Raw genomic sequence first — 17,744 nt, 5'->3', positions numbered from 1 at the left:
TTTCACCCAGAAGTCAACCGACTGATGCTTCTCAAACAGTAATGTGGGGAACTTGTTAAGCTTCAGATTCTATTCAGTAAGTCTTAGGGGGGCCTGGGAGTTGACACTTCTACACATTCTACCAACTCCCAGTGATGCTTATGCTGCTGCTACATATGCCCCCTTTTTTTAAAAAAATATTTTAATTGATTTTTAGAGAGATAGGAAGGGAGAGAGACAGAGGGGGGAGAGAGAGAGATAGAGACATTGATGTGAGAGCGAAACATCAATAAGCTACCTCTTGCACACCCCCTACACACACTGGTTGATCAAGCCCACAACCAGAGTATGTGCCCTGACCAGGAATCAACTGATGACCTTTCTGTGCATAGGACAACACCCAACCAACTGAGCCACACCGGCCAAGGCAACATACCACCCTTCTTGTGTAGCAGGGCAATAGATTATCTTCCAGGGCTGAGGCTTAAGGGAGGCAGCATGGCTTGATGAATTAAGCTGGGTGGAAGCCACTGAGTTGTATTTTTAGTTTGCCTGGCGATTCCTGCTGGATTTTCTGGCATTATACCATTTCAGAGATGAGGAGGCTGAGGCCCAATGACAGCCAGCTAGGAGGTGGCCCCTTCTGTCTGGAAAGACTTGGAAAGCTCAGGTTCAAAAATCATATGTGCAAAATGAGGGAGAACAAATGCAGAGGAGACGCGTGAAGTTGTAATAACCGTGCAGTGCAGTGCAGGGCAGGGCTCCACTCTGAGCTGCTAGGTATAGTAAAGAGGGGGATCCTTAGCTTAGTTAGGGTTGTGGCTCAGGATCTGGATTTTTATAAATACCCAGCTGATCCTTAGGACCATGAGAGATCTAGACAAGCTACTGCACGATGAGACACATTCTTCTCATTTTTCAGTAAAAAATACTGGAAACTCAGCATATACACAAGGCTCCCCAACCCATAACAGAGCTAAAGATTCAAATCCAGGAGGGCCTTCTGCCATCAAGAAAGGAGCTCTTTCCTCTAAATGACACAACCTGCTGAAGAGATCCCAAAACCATTGTTGGTCACCGATATTTGAGAAGAGCATCAATGTCCAATTTTCAAGAAATAACGATATCAGGAACGATAGATGGGTTTACTTAACAAAACTGAAGGGTGGGGCTGGGGAAATGAGTGTTGTACTTGTTAAGAGAAGTGGTGAGCTTTGGGAGCCCGGGCTCATGGTCCAGGTGGAATGAAGGCAGGGGGTTCTGTCTCCGTCTGCGGTCTTCACTGCTGACCGTAAGCTCCCAGGGCAGTGCCTAGCCGGGAAGAAGAACTTTATAATATTTGTTGAATGACTGAGCAAGGAACAAGGCAACACACTCTAGCATGTATTTAACTCCTACTAGGGGCCAAGCCCTGTGGGTGTAAAAACAAGACATAAACCCTGACTATAAGGGGTTAACATCTGCTTTCCTACTTTATTAAGGAAGTTAGGGTTTCTTGTTTATGTGACATTTGATGTTTTGATGCTCCTTGCTCCTCCCCCTTTCTTGCTTCTCCCCCTTCCCTGGCCTCTGAGCATCTAGTGACCTTCCTCTTTCCATTAGGAATGTAGCATGCTTCCCCAGCCTCTCCTTCTGTGCCCAGGAGCGCTGTGTCCTGGTGAAGTGGGAAAAACGTGAGCTCTGGAGTTGTAAAAACCTGGTTCACTTCCTGAGCACCTCCACGTGGTGGCCACTGCTCTGAGCACACTATTGATATCAACCATTTAGTCCTCGCGGCAAGTGCGCGATATGGCATTATACCATTTCAGAGATGAGGAGACTGAGGCCCAATGTCAGCTAGCTAGGAAGTAGCCAAACGGGCTTTAAACCTGGCAGCCTGACTCCACAGCCCTCTCCCCATAACTCCAAGCTGCCTCCCAATGTGAAGGCCCGGGTGACCCCTATGCCTTCATCACACACCACATTCACAGTCCAGCCTCAAGCATGTGCTTGGCACCTTAGACCATGTGACAACGATCCCACTTGTCTCAGTAGGAAAGTCTTTATTTCCTTTCAAACAAAAGCTTGATACTACTATTAGGTAACACTAGTTCTTCCCAAAAGTTCTTATCTCAACATGGGAGTGAAGGGAAGAGTAACTTATTTGAATTCTTTGAAAAATGTTTATAGATCTTCCAACATGAAGGAGGAGAAGGAGGAGGATCAGGAGGAGGAGGAGGAGGAGCCACCGCCATACCATTTGGTATCATATTCCAATGGAACCATTCAATTTATTTATTTTTCATGTTTTAAGTCCTCTTCCTGGATATAACCTTTTATCATAAGGGGGTAAATGGGTGTTGTAAGCCTTTTCTACTGCCATGTCCTGAACACCCCATTTCAAATATGCACATGGACAGATGGCCACACACACACACACACACACACATGACCTGGTAAAAAGTCCAGGTTGGGTCCTGGGCAAGGACCTCTGTGACCATGTAGAAAGGCTTTGGCAAATGTGTGTGCTAATGGGCCTGCCAACAACGGGAAAGAAACTGCGTTTTCTGTTAGCACTGTAAAAAGCTTCCTCTTTTTAAGGACAGAAGGCAAGTTCGTGGTAAGGAGATTACTTTCTAAATAAATCCCAAAGTTAGTTTTAAACCCTTTACTGCCAAGATCCATTTCATTAAATGCAAAAATAGATTCCTTCCCACAAGGGTAAACAGGATAAGTTCAATTTTCCTAAAAATTGGTTTAAAAAAAACCCCACTCTATCACTAGCTTAGGCATCTAATTTCCTTGTGATAAGAAAGTAATCCCTCTGTCACCCTCGCCCTACTCTGGCTGCAGACCAACATTCTCAAACAGAATAAAACCTAAGAAAGAAAATACACAGTGTCCCCAGGCCCAGTCCGTCAGGTGAACTGACCCAAGGTGGCTCGAAGCCAGGCAGTCCTGAAGCAGATGCAAAATTTAGAAGAAAAGGAGTCCAAGACAGTGACATGTGGCCTCCACCAGCAGGACCTGCCCATTGCACTCAGCAGATACCAACACTGGCTGCTCCCCCACTGGTTAAAAAGATCCAAACATAATTCTTCAATGTCTTTAGAAAGACTATGAGTTCCCTCACAAAGGTCTTTGACAGTTTTCATTCTCATCTTCCTTATCTCCTGGTGACAGAGATGGGTGGCCGTCTCCCCTTCTTTTTCTAAGCAGAACCTACCACCCACCCAGTTAGAAGCTACATCCTCACCCCCTCCTGCAGCAGGCGTGGCCCTGGCATCTTGATTCGGGGTGATGCCATGGGACTCTGAATGCCTTGCCATGACCAGCAGGCTGACTCCCATCCTCATTCCCCTAGCCACGGGAGGCAGTGGCTAGCCAGCTGGGACCATGGGCACATGAGCCACACCCTAGGACAGTGATGGCGAACCTATGACACGCATGTCAGAGGTGACACATGAACTCATTTTTTTGGTTGATTTTTCTTTGTTAAATGGCATTTAAATATATAAAATAAATATCAAAAATATAAATCTTTGTTTTACTATGGTTGCAAATATCAAAAAATTTCTATATGTGACAAGGCACCAGAGTTAAGTTAGGGTTTTTCAAAATGCTGACACGCCGAGCTCAAAAGGTTTGCCATCACTGCCCTAGGAGATGGCGGGCACCACAATAAAAAGCCCTGTGTTTCTGGAAGACATCTGGAAGCAGAGCCAACTACCCCTTCTAGATACCCAGCTACATCTGTACTATCATGTGACAGAGAAACAAACTTCTATTTGATGTAAGCCACTATTTTTTATTAAGTCTCTTTAAGGAATTCACCCATCCTGAACTCCTGTCCCAACAAAGATGGAATTTCTCCACCCATCCCAACATCTGCACCTGAAGTCTTTTGGTTTTACTGTTATGGAGCGCGAGTGACAGAATGACCAGAACTCCAGACTGGTTAAAATTTAGAGAGCCTTTATTGACTGGCCAGTGTCCGCTCCTCCACTCGGGAAGCCCAAGAGAGAAGCGGCCCGGACCATCTGCAGAGTCCAATATTTAAAGGGGACAACTACATCCGTGTTCAGGTTCCGCATAGCAAGCAAAGCCAAGTTACAAAAGCTAATTGCATAGTTTTAGCCAAGCTATCCATCCTCCTGTTATTCATTTCTGGGTAATTAAAGGTCAGGACTATTCTTAATTTTGATCTATTCGTTCTTTGTGGGCCGTTGCTCAGGTGTGTTGATCTGTTTGTTCTTTGTGGGCCGTTGCTCAGGTGTGTGAGCTCAGTTCCTAGAAACTTTGCACAGGCTGTCAAGCTGCTGAGGTGGCTAGGTAATTAAGCAGGCCTAAAAATTTTCCTACTCTGTAACATTACCTGCCTTTTCCGGGGTTCCTCTTCCTACATAAATGTATTAATCCTCCAAGACCCAGGGGCTCTCCTTCCTCCCCTCTGAAGAGTCCTCCCCTAACAGATCCATCTCTCAGAGATTGTGTTGTCCTACTGATCTGATACTTCGGCATTTGATTGGGTACTGGCTGGAAAGAGTCTAATTGTCTCACGGGCAGATTTCTCCATATCTTCATGGGTGGGCAATGCTAGGGTATTGACAAAGCCTAGGACACCACACTGCCCCTCCCATGAAGACACCAAGGAATATAGCCTCCGATCCCGGTGACTGTGAAGAGAATGAAGCACATGCTAAAATGCCTAGCATAATGAAGATGCTCCAACAATTGTTCTTGTTCCTTTCATTTCCGGAAAGCAGAGCTGTGTGTGTCATTGCTTCCCCCAATACTCTGCTATAGAACTGGACATATAACAGGGATTTTAATAAATGCTTTAAGTTACAAAAATCCCCATGTGTTTTTTTAGGCTGTTTTTGTCACAAGCAAGCATGATGCCGATCATGTTTAAGAAAGGTAAGTTTTAGTCTCGCACACCTAAAAAAAAAAGCCCCTGCTATAGAACTGGACATATAACAGGGATTTTAATAAGTGCTTTAAGTTACAAAAATCCCCATGTGTTTTTTAGGCTGTTTTTGTCACAAGCAAGCATGATGCTGATCATGTTTAAGAAAGGTAAGTTTTAGTCTCGAACACCTAAAAAAAAAGCCTGTTATCTTTTGTTGGATCTTGACTCCCCTCCTCTGACCTGGATTCTCTAGGTCTTCAAGTGACTTGAGCACAAGCCTCTGAGGGGCCAAGGGGGACTTAGGAGCTGCAGGTTGCTTCAGGGGCTAGCCAGAAGGAATATTCACTTTCCGTCTAGCATGCCAGTGGGTGGGGTCACCTCTCAGCCTGTCCTAACATAGACAAACATCCTTACTCACTACTTCCCTGGGATATAGACAAGAGGAACTCTATCTAATCTAGGCATGGGACAGCTCTGGGAACTTGTCTCCACCACAGAAATCCCTAACTATGCAGGGTGTCTCAATTCAGCGTTATGAAATAGACCGTGCCGGCCAATAAAATGTGCTTTGGGCTGCCACAGAGAACACTGGCACACTCCCTGGTGCCAGCTCACTAGATGGAGCTGCCAGGGACATCCCAGCGTGAAAATCAAGTCTCCAGGCTACACACACACAAAAAAATGTTCTCCATCCATCCCTGCTTTGGTCCAGATTAACTCAAGTCATTAATTATTTCAAGAATTTTAAAGTTCTGTAAAACAGGCAGATATAGAGAGGCAATTTCCAGATAATCTGACAAACACTGTGCTAAAGTATACAAAGATCTGTGAGAGTGGTTAGAGACGAGGACAGAAAGGTAAGCAGGGGCCTGGCCAGCAGGGCTCCAGTGGGTGGGTATCAACTTATGACCCAGGAGGTCACGGTTCCATTCCTGGTCAGGGCACATGCCTGGGTTGCAGGCTTGATCCTCAGTGTGGGATGTGCAAGAGGCAGCCGACCAATGATCCTCTCATTGATGTTTCTGCCTCTCTCTCCTTCTCCAACAGACTCCATATAGGTGATGAAGCCACTCCTTACTTTCCTCCTTACCTGGCAAGAGCAAGGCCTGCCTTCCTTCAGTGAATGTATTGCAAAGGCAGCCAAAAGTAAAAGATGCACGTCGCCCGCAGTGTTAATGAAATGCCCTACAAATGCCCAACAGGCAGATCCAAAATGTCTCTGCTAAAGAGATCTTGATATCTACTTCCACCAGCATCAGCTTAATCCCTTTCACCATCAAAATCAATAATAGCTGAGACAAGAGACAGGCAGGGGGTGCATCTGCTTCTGCTGTCAGAAAACCAAAATTAGACTAATCATATTGTTCAAGAACCTGGATTTCATGGTGAGAAGCGCCATATAAATAAACCAATGATGGACAGATACAGCTAACGTGAGCACGGAGCACAGCCACGAGGAAGTAGAGCAGCAGTTCTCAACCTGTGGGTTGCGACCTCTTTGGCGGTCGAAGGACCCTTTCACAGGGGTCGCCTAAGACCATCCTGCATATCAGATATTTACATTACGATTCATAACAGTAGCAACATTAGTTATGAAGTAGCAACAAAAATAATTTTATGGTTGGGTCACAACATGAGGAACTGTATTTAAAGGGCCAGAAGGTTGAGAACCACTGAAGTAGAGGCTCCTGTAGTTCTGGGATGGTGTTTGATCTTGTCCATCTTCGAGACAGGTGGGATTTAGAGCTTATTCACATGCTGTTCTGCTTTATACTACCTCTGTCACTGGGAAAAAGACATCCATGGAATCTCAGACCTAAAATCTTAGAGATCCTCATCTCTTTACGGGTGAGGAATCTGAGGTTTAGAAAAGGTAACTGCCTTGCCCTGCTGATTAGTGACAAAACCAGAATTAGAACTCAGTGGCAGGCTTGTTCCACTAACCCACTTTGAGCCTAGAACCTGCCACTAGACAAATACTTATTTGGGAGAGATTATGACTTATTTAGAGACCTTTTTCCTTTAATCTCTCTCTCTCTCTCTCTCTCTCTCTCTCTCTCTCTCTCTCTCACACACACACACACACACACACACACACACTCTCAGAATCTATGTCACCAAAACAGAGCTTTCAGAACAAAAGCAGCAGCTGTTGAGAAGCTTTCAGCCTGGCTTTCTGCAAAAATCAAGGCCAAGGGCCAAAGCTGCAAACAGAAAAAGAAGCCCATCGTCATCAAATGAGCATTTCTTCCAGGGAAACAGTATATGTGCTTGTGTGTTTATATGTGTCTACATGACTTTATGTGTGTATGTGTGTGAGAGTGCTGTGTATGTACATGTGTCTGAGAGTTGTGTGTGTGTGTGTGTGTGAAGTTCTAGTTTGTGGATTTGTATGTATATATCTTTGGCCATTAAGACTGCTGTAACAGAATTCCATAGACTAGGCAGTTTATAAACAATAGGAATTTATATTTTATTGTTCTGGCTGGGAAGTCCAAGATCAAGATGTGAGCAGATTCAGTGTCTAGTGTCCTTGATGGCTGTCTCCTTGCTGTGTCCTCACAGGGCAGGAGGGACAGGGAGCTCTCTGGGGTCTCTTTGATCAGGGCACTAATCCCATTCATGAGGGCTCTACCCACATGAATTAATCACCTCCAAAGGCTCCACCTCCAAGTACCATCACCTTGGGGGTTAGGATTTAGCCTCTGCTTCCTTGGGGCACCAGTGAATTCAGTGAAGCAGCTGGAAGAAAGGAAAGCATATTCAAATAGTCATTTCCTGCTGAACCAGACAAGCATTTTGGCTTTGGGGAAGGGATTAAATCCCTTAAAAAGATTTCCAGCCTAGAAAATCACCACCTCGAAACCCATGTTAGCCCACAATTTCCCTTGCGGGGGCATGACTGCAACTTAATGAGAAAGGAAGCCAGTGATGCCTTCTGCTTCAGTACTGAAGTCACACACAAAGGATTCTTAAGTAAAATCTTTGGAGCTGATAGAGGTCGGGGGAGGGTGATTCTGCTCTATTGGAAGTTTCTAAACTTTGAACCAAACATCCTGAACTTCCATTGCATTGGTTTGGTGCTATCTCTATCTATTTCGAGTCTTTTCACCACCATCACCTGGGTCACCTGCTTTCCAGAAATGTGTTTCTACCAACAGAGCTCAACTTTGGAGCACGTTTATTTAGAGCAAGTGAAAGAAAGTCTTTTCATCTGTACTCACCTGCCCACGGGGTCCCAAGAACTCACCCCAACATCAGGTCTATGCAGCAGCTAATAGCTGAGGGTGCCCCAAAGGGGGACAGGAATCTCTGCAAACACTCAGACTTCCCAGACAGACACAGTATCATAGAAAGCAACAGCTAGTCAGTTAGCCATAGATAGGCAGGGTAGCAGAGCAGCAGGCAGCAAAGTGGATTGAAAGTAGTACAGGCTCCCACCCAAGCACACCTCCCTTTCAATCCCTCCTCTGTCAATCCCTGGCTGTGTAATCTAATTACTGAACCAATCTGAGTTTGGGCTTTCTTTCTTTTTTTTCCCCAACATAAACTTATTTATTCAATTTTATATAGTTCCCTCTTTTTTAATATATATTTTATTGATTTTTTACAGAGAGGAAGGGAGAGGGATAGAGAGTTAGAAACATCGATGAAAGAGAAACATTGATCAGCTGCCCCCTGCACACTCCCTACTGGGTATGTGCCCGCAACCAAGGTACATGCCCTTGACCAGAATCGAACCTGGGACCCCTGAGTCCGCAGGCTGACGCTCTATCCACTGAGCCAAACCGGTTAGGGCTATAGTTCCCTCTTAATTGAATAGGCAATATGTGCTCTAGATCCTTTACATCACTGGAGTTGGAGTTTTGGGCTTTCTAATAAAAAATATCCACTTTATAAGAAATGGTAAAGATTAAATTAGATACTGCCTTTCAAGCCCCTAGAGCTGACTCTGACACTGGATATGAGATGGTTAGGATCACTACTGGAATTTGTATGAGAATTGCCATGTCTGAGACCCACAGATTCGGTAGACTTCGGGAAAAAGAATCTCATCAAAGGGTTAGTGACGATGACTGCCAGTCCAAGTCATCCTACCCAAAGCACTGAAAAGAAAATAATTCCTCAAATATGTCAAACCTTTTCTCAGCAAAAATAAGGCTCCTGGAATTGGCAGGCACAAAGATATCACATAATTTGGGGTCAGTTACCTCCCCAGATCTGATGCTTAACCAACTATGAAAGCTATTTATTACCAGGCATCGTCTGGGGACTTGTTCATCTAAAAGGAATATTTCACTCACACACACACACACACACACACACACACACACACACACTACTTTGGTGAACAGCCCCCGTGGGGATTTTTTTTCTCCTGTGAAAAACAAGGAGGGTAGAATTAGCTTAGGGATCTCTACACACAATCACAGAAGACACCATTTAATGAGATTAAAATTGAGTTTGTCAAAGATGACTAGATGATATATTATAGACTGCAAATTTAGCACTAATTTCAAAACCCTCACACATTAGCAAGTCCTATAAAGGCATTTATCTGTAAAGCTGTACATCAAGGAACAAAGAGTCTATTGACAACAAAGCTATTTTGGAGAAAGTCTGCCTCCCGTTAGAAATAAATGCATCTCAAACAGCTATTGACCAGGTTCCTGCCACTTAGTAAACCTCTGAAGTTGGTTTCTAGAAGTGCATTTATAAATGGCCTGTAGCTTTCTCTTTTTATTAGCTATTTACAGGGAAGGACATAAACTTCTAAAATAAAGCACCTGCGTTAAATATTCTGCCATGAGCCTGTTAGTGGCAGGCGCTGCTACGTCCCAGCCCTGTGCCGCAGCAAGTTCCAGAAGACTGCACATGAGCCGGCACCCAGCTGACCTCCCCAGGGCCCATCCTGAGCAGAGGTCTTTAAAGGAGACAGAGCAAAAAGGCCTTGGATGTGCAACCGAGTCACAGTCACAGGAGCACAAAGGAACCGTGTCTTTTCACCGTCAGCACCTGGATCAGCTGCCTTCCAGAAATGTGTTTCTGCCAACACGGAGCCAAGCCTTTCCAGGGTATTGCTGAGGGGCTCCTTTTCCACACCACCACTGGGGACACTCGTGACACCTGGGACCAATTATGCGTCCCCATGATCAGAGCAGATCCCCGGGGTGGAACCTGTGCTGGGAAGGAAAGCAGTTGCCCTCCCACCTTAGGTCTGTGTGCTGGGTTGGGCCTGGAAGACAGAGCTCCCTGAAAGGAGGGATTCTGTCTCAGGGGCAGGAAGCCCTCAGCTGATGCTCAGTCAACATGTGGTGCAATTAGATAGGCTATGGACGGCCATTAAAATGCAGTCAGCGGGACACAGGTTTTTGATGTCAGCCCCAAGTCAGATGAATTGTGACTCTGGCCCTTTTTAGCTATAGGATCTGCTAAATTTTCTGAGCCTTCATTTCCTCAAATGAAAAACAGGGATAATAATGTCCACCTCACTGGCGTGCAGTATTAAATGAGCTAATTTATATAGAAATAGCCAGTTCATTTCTGTCACATCAGTAGGTACTCAATTGTAGTTTATTTTTTAAAAATATTTTATGGATATTCAGAGAGAGAGGAAGGGAGAGGGAAAGAGAGAAACATCGATGTGAGAGGGGAACATCGATCTGCTGCCTGCTGCATGCTCCTTACCAGGGATCAAGTCCACAACCTGGGCATGTGCCCTGAGAAGTGACCTGGCAACCTTTTAGTGCATGGGATAATACCCAACCGACTGAGCCACCGGCTCAATATTAGTTCATTTTTAAAACAGGTCATGTAACAACATAGAAAATACTTACATATTATGTTTAAAAAGCAAACACTAACACCAGTACAGCCCTGTGCAATTGAGCAGACATATATAAAACAGAATAGGAGGAAATGCACTAGACTCTTAGCCATTCCACCTTTGTGTGGAGGTCAGGATTTGAGTGAGTTTTCTCTCCTTTTCCAAATTTTCTTTTAAGAAGAAAATATGACTTTTATAATGGCAACATTTTATTGTTTTAGTGAAAGTTTATTATTAAATCTGAAATTTTTGAAAGAGGTTCTTTGTCTGAAGATGGTGGTTTTATCACATGGTTATGGGAGAGAGCCATTCTCGGGGCAGTCAGAACAACACTATCCCAGCACGAGTCCGCCTGCCACTCCAACAGGAGTCAGCGGAGTATTCCAGAGAAGTCACTGTCACTGGCTTCTAATAAAGAGGAAGCACAGCAGCTGGTGGGCCTCTTCAAATGGAGACAGCACGTACCGAGTATCCTCTGGCAACCACCTTCCAAGAGGGGCCCTTCTCAACAGCAAGCATCAAAAACCATTGAACAAGCCATGGCCCAGGCACTGGCCTTGGGACCAGATGGTCATGGGAGAACAGCACGCAACACAGATGCTGATCTTGCTACTTCTCAACAGCAAGCATCAAAAACCATTGAACAAGCCACAGCCCAGGCACTGGCCTTGGACCAGATGGTCATGAGAGAACAGCACACAACACAGATGCTGATCTTGCTATGTCACTTCTCCTTCTCCTTTCTGAGTAAAGCACAGTTCCAGCCAGCACTTCGTGTGTTGAGACCTTCTGGGGGACTGGGGGCCCACAGGTGCTGCGGCGGGCCCACAACTATCCTGGCGGTTGGCATTGTTATGCTCTTTGCTTTCCTCCATGTGGTGGAATCCTCACCTGGGACTGGGAGCTGGATCTTCCTGCTCGACAGATAGCATAATGCCAGGTAACAACAACTGCTACGTGGAAATATAAAACAGGGCAAGGAAAAAGAGAGACATAGGCAGAATTACAGAAGGTGAAGTTGGGTCTGGTAGGGCCTTAAAGATGAGATAAAGACTGCAGGTGAGTGCAGTTGGAGGGTGGGCCCATGTCACCTACCTTGGGTGGTCAGCCCCCAGGCACACATTTGATGGCTCCTGGAGCCAACAGGAGACTGCATCCCTGAATGGGCAGTCAGCCCATCCATCATTGTCCCATCTCAGAAGACACACCACTGATATATTACCAAGTGCTCTTACAGAGTTTTTATCCCAACCTTTTGATACTACTGAAAATAATAATGATGCCTTCTTCAGCATCCTGATGAGGAAGAAATGAGCTAATTAATGTAAAATGTTGACCACAGTTTACTGCCACAAGCATATAATGTTTATTTCATCATACACTAAAATGTAAGAACAGAAAAGCCCATGTGACACATAAAGTTCATTATAAATAAAGGCTGAGCCTTGACTTTATTTCCATTTCAGATTTGCAATAAAGTGTTCTTAGTAACATCATTCTTGCCATATACCCTTTAGTTACTGCCTGAGACAGTTCTGGCTGCTATAACAAATATACCAGAGTGGTTTACACCAAACATTTATTTCCCACAGTCTGGAGGTTGGAAAGTCCAAGATCAACGTGTTGCAGGTCAATTGTCTGGTTCGTCCATAGCCACCTTCTTGATGTATCCTCATATGGCTCAGAAACAGAGGTAGAGACAAAGAGATAAAAAGACAAACACAGTGATAGAGACAGAGAGACAGAGAGAAAGGGAAAGCAAACTCCCCCATGTCTCTCCTCATAAGGGCACAGATGCCATCAAAAAGGCTCCACCCTCATGATCCAATTACCTCCCACAGGCCCCATCTTCAAATGCCATCACTCTGAGGACTGGGGTGTCAACATATACATTTGGGGCAGATATTAATGCCGTCATAATAGTTAAAAGAGAGTAGAAATTCACATTTTTTAGACAATGCAGATACAGAGCCACTCTGCTGCCAATAAAGCATTACAAATGGCCTGGAGTCCCCCTGATGGCTTTTCAGTTTGATTAAAACCCAAGCATCGTTGTTGGATCCATCATACTGCTTGGACATCTGTGACACCGGCTTCCTCGCTCACACATCCAACCATTCCTTGAGGATGTGCATTTTACGTAGTTCACGTCAATGAGCACACAAACATCTTAAGAATGACTCCAGAAATGTACTTCCTACCTCAAAACCTCTTTTTAAAAGCATTGCTGAAGAACTGAGAAACTTTTAATGTTGTTGCTGTCATTTTCTTACATAGTCATAACAGGGCTTTGGAAGTACAGGATCTAGTTCACTGAAGACATGGAGGTTCCATGCCTCCTGGACTCGAGAAGGAGAAGACAAGACAGTTATCATAGATCATGGCTGGAGCTGCTTAGAACTACCATCGGCATGTGTCCTAGGTTCTACGTACATAATAGGCACCTTCTTTTTAAATTCTTAACATAACTTAGTAAGGCAGATACTGTTATCCCTGTATTACAGCAAGTTAATGCAAACACAGAGCAGTGACATCATTTCCCCAAATAAAGGTGGAGCTGGACCTCAGACTCATGGTTCTGACTCCAAGGCCCACACTCTTTCTTCTGTGAGGTGTTGTTTCCCAGAGCAACAATCAGAGAACAGTACCCTTCATGGGAATAAGGAGATGCTCACTTGATTTAGGGGGGAAATGTACTTCATCATGAAATGTATTCACTTATGTCTGTAAGAGACATTCATTGCTCATCGAAGTGGGGGCGGAACAAGAAACACATTTCCCTTCAAGACATCACTTACCAAGTTTCATGGTTAGTAATTAATTCCATTTGCAAAAGGGGCCTAAGGTTAAGAGTGAGTGAGAGAAAGAAGGAAAGAAATGTAGGGGAGAAGCATTAACATAGCACTAAAGTGATGGAAAGGCATGGAGAGAAAACGTATTAGAACACAGAAGACTTTTTGTGTCCTGTTTCTCTTGAAATATTAGAAGTAACTTCCTTATCAGTAAAACTCTTGAAACAGACCTTTGAAAACATCTTTCAAAGCAAAGAAATGAAGCCCTATACTATCTGAGGGGCTCTATATTAACTTAAGTCTTGCAAATCCAATAAGATTTCCAGACAGAATCCCAGGGGACCTCACTGTCTCCAACCCCAGCAGGAAGATTTACACTAACTGAATATGGCTTCTCAGCGGGGCTGCTCAATTGGCTCCATCTATCCATCTAAATAGGATTCTAACATAGAAACTGGGAATAAAAGTAGGAGACTGTTGTGGCGGGTGTCAGTGAATACCTCAGCTTGGACGCAAGTGGTACTTAAAAATGCATCAGGATAAAGTAGATCTCAGTGTCAAAGAGAAGGCAGAGAAGCAAAAAGCTATCGTCCCCAGATCCGCAAAAGCTGGGAAGATGCCAGAAGCAGTCAAAAAGATTGTGAACCCAGATACAAAAGGGTCTGCTGTCTGTTGATAGGAAACACATGCCTTTGGAGCACAGAGAAACTGCTTCTGATCTTCCCAGTGTCTTCTAGGTACTAAAATAAGACAACAAAGGATGTTTTATGTCTCCTTCCAGATGGACCACGGAGCCTTTTATGGCAAGTTGAAAGGAGTTCAGTGTGCATCTGAGTCCCAAACCACCATTTATACTCTAATCACGAGCTGTCAGTGTTTCGTCATTCCCCTGCATCTGTACCTAAACATTTTTAAATCCTCAGATCCTACCAAAGTCATGACCAACTGGGTGGGATGCAGCGCAGAGGCAGTGCAAAACACAAGCCAGAAACACAATGAGATGCCACCTGTGTCTTCCTGCAGAGGGGGAGGCTCAGAAGGAAGTAAACAGATTGGGCTGGACACTAAATGATTATATCACTTACTGTGCTCTTCTAAATCACACCTTCAAGGAGACATACACTACACCAGCTGGTGAGAAATAAAATCCATTGCCTATGCTTCATGTTGTAAGGTAACTATCTCAATCTCACTTGGCCATTGTTTCTTGCAATTGTCTGGAAGTTAAATATGTCTTGCCAGGGGTTCCAGGTCAAGAAAAGAGTGGGACTCCCATGGAGATCTTGTCTTATGGCCATTTCACTGATAAGGTGTTCCAAATTTGCTGTTGAGTTTTGGAAAGTTCAGGTCAGAACAGGTAAGGTAAATAAAAAGAGGCGCAGTGAGTGTAAGCGGCGGTCGGCATGGATGACGAGGAGGAGACGTACTGGCTGTGGAAGATTCGCAAGACCATTATGCAGCTGTGCCATGACCGAAGCTACCTGGTGACTCAGGATGAGCTGGACCAGACACTAGAGGAGTTCAAGGCCCAGTATGGGGACAAGCCAAGTGAAGGGCAGCCACGGCGCACGGACCTCATAGTGCTGGTGGCCCACAATGTTGACCCCACTGACCAGATGTTTGTCTTTTTCCCAGAGGAGCCCAAGGTGGGGATCAAGACCATCAAGGTGTACTGCCAGCACATGCAGGAGGAAAACATCACCCAAGCCCTCATCGTGGTGCAGCAGGGCATGACACCCTCCGCCAAGCAGTCCCTGGTCGACATGGCCCCCAAGTACATCCTGGAACAGTTTCTGCAGAAGGAGCTGCTCATCAACACACACACACACACACACACACACACACACACACACACATTCTTTTGAGTCATTAAATCTGAACTCTTTCCCTCACCAGATCTTTCACTGGCAGATACTAGTTCAGCCATCCTGGTTGTGGGTAAATGGTCACCAGGACCCCACACCTCCCCCTGATCCAGCAACTAAACAGTGAGTAGAAATGCATGCTCATCGCTGGTCCAGGCAGATGCCCAGCCAGCAGTGTGCTCAGTGGCTGTGCTCTTACCCTACCCACAAGCAAGGAATATAAGTCCCACTTTCACTTTCTGCCCAATGTTACCACCTGTAATAACTGAATCTGTTGTTCACTCACATCATAAAGATTACTGAAGTTCTTGTAGTCACAGAGTGCAGGCCCTTGTGACGCAGCTAAACTGAAGGACAGGCCCCTTATCTCCTGGAATCACACACAGAAGGGCAGGGAGTGACAACTAAACCAGCAGCTGCGGACTAGTATCACTGTCAGAAGAGTAGTAAAGGAAGCCCGGAGCACTATGGAACTCCTAACCTCACTGAGGAAGGCAAGGCAACTGAGGGTGGTCCTCAGAGGCACTAATGCAGTCTGGTTTGGTTGGTGAGTAGGGAGCTTGGGCTGGAGAGGAGAAACCAAGAGATGAAGCTAAAGAATTGGCAGAAGCCTGGCCAGTGTGGTTCAGTGGTTGGGTGTCAACCTATGAACCAGGAGGTCACAGTTCTATTCCTGGCCAGGGCACAAGCCCAGGTTGTGGGCTTATCCCCAGTAGGGGGCATGCAGGCAGTAGTCGATCAATGATTCTCTTTCATCATTGATGTTTCTGTCTCTCTCCCCCTCTCCCTTACTCTCTGAACTCAATTTAAAATTATATATTTTTTAAAAAAAGAATTGGTAGAAGCCGGAAAACATGGATCCTTGCAGGCCACATAAAGGAATATGGGCTTGATCCTAACAGCAAGTACCTTGGTGTTCTAGAAAGATCACATTGGCTACACTAAAGAGAATGGCCTAGAGGAGAGCAAGACTAGAGGCAGCAAGGAAGGAAGTGGGGCAACTGAAGCAGACACAGATGGAAAGATGCCAGTGTCCTGACCTAGGGCCATAGTGGGGAGTATGGAGAGAAGAGGATGCACTCAAAAGGATTTAGCAGTAAAATAGACAGGGCCTGGGAACTGACTAGATATGGGAGATACAAGAGAGAGGCATCGAGGATAGTTTGCCTGGTACCTGACTTGGAGAAGTGAACTGATATTAGCACCATTCCCTAAGATTTGAAGACGAAACAAGCCAAAACAAACAAGGGAGGGGGAAGAGTCTGAGTCCCATTGAGGCCATGCTAAGCTCTGAGGTACCTGCAGGGCAGCCCAGCACCATCGTCCAGGAGGCAGCTGAGATCATGGTGTCAGGAGAGGGGTTGGGGCAAAAGAAATAAATTTGGGTGTCATCAGTCTAAAGATGGTAAATGAAGCCATAATCATGGATGGGATCATCCAAGGAGAGAAGGGAAGGGAAGGGAAAGGAAGAGGGGAGAAGGGAGGGAAGAAGGCTGAGGTCAGAATGGTGAGGTCACTCACCTTTGGGGTTGGCTGACCGAGAGGCCCCTGCTGAGGAGTCCCAGTGAAAGGCCAGATGAGGCAAAGCACCAACCAGCAGCCACTTGGTGATCAATAGTCTCAGCGCCCAAAACCTGAATGAGATCTGATTAGTGGGCCCAGGACCACCAAGGCAAGGGGTGAAGAGGGAAGGGGAAGTCCTAGGGGTGGGGGGAAAATTAAATTCACTTGACCTTCAGCTCTAAGAATGGGTTATAGCAGACGGAAGCCTTGTTGGCCACTTCCTTATCAAAGAGGTTAAGAAAGGCTGTCCCAGAAACATATAATGCAAGTCACACCTGTCATTTAAAATTTTCTAGTAGTTCCATTAAAAAAACTAAAAGTAAGCAGGTGGAATTGAATTTAATATTGTACTTTAGCCCTAACCGGTTTGGCTCAGTGGATAGAGCGTCGGCCTGCGGACTGAAGGGTCCGGGGTTCAATTCTGGTCAAGGGCATGTACCTTGGTTGCGGGCATATCCCCAGTAGGGGGTGTGCAGGAGGCAGCTGATCGATGTTTCTCTCTCATCGATGTTTCGAACTCTCTATCCCTCTCCCTTCCTCTCTGTAAAAAAACAATAAAATATATTTAAAAAAATATATATTGTACTTTAGCTAACCCAATATATCAAAATATTACCCTTAACTAAGTATTGAATATAAAAATTATTAATGAGATATTTTATATGTTTTGGTATTGAGTCTTTAAAATCTGGTATCTTACTCTTACAGCACATCTCATGCACATTGGCCGCATTTCTCATGCTCAGTAGCCACGTGTAGCTCGTGGCTGCCATATGGACAATGTGGTTTTCCAGTTTGTATACCAACACTTTGCCTTTCCCCAAATC

The 17,744-nt window shown here is 45.1% G+C and overlaps 1 protein-coding gene and 1 pseudogene across 3 annotated transcripts in view; one reads left to right on the top strand and one right to left on the bottom strand.

Moving 5' to 3' along the window:
- Positions 1-17,744, bottom strand: part of ST6GALNAC3 (ST6 (alpha-N-acetyl-neuraminyl-2,3-beta-galactosyl-1,3)-N-acetylgalactosaminide alpha-2,6-sialyltransferase 3) — a 524,877-nt gene that overhangs the window by 457,026 nt on the left and 50,107 nt on the right. The gene's annotated exons all lie outside the window — the stretch shown is intronic.
- On the top strand, positions 14,870-15,306 carry LOC102262289 (annotated as a pseudogene).

This window comes from Myotis brandtii, unplaced genomic scaffold (assembly GCF_000412655.1).
Source record: "Myotis brandtii unplaced genomic scaffold, ASM41265v1 scaffold36, whole genome shotgun sequence".
Classification (NCBI taxonomy): domain Eukaryota; kingdom Metazoa; phylum Chordata; class Mammalia; order Chiroptera; family Vespertilionidae; genus Myotis; species Myotis brandtii.
The sequence above is the reverse complement of the archived record's forward strand: the minus strand, read 5'-3'. Positions and strand labels throughout refer to the sequence as shown.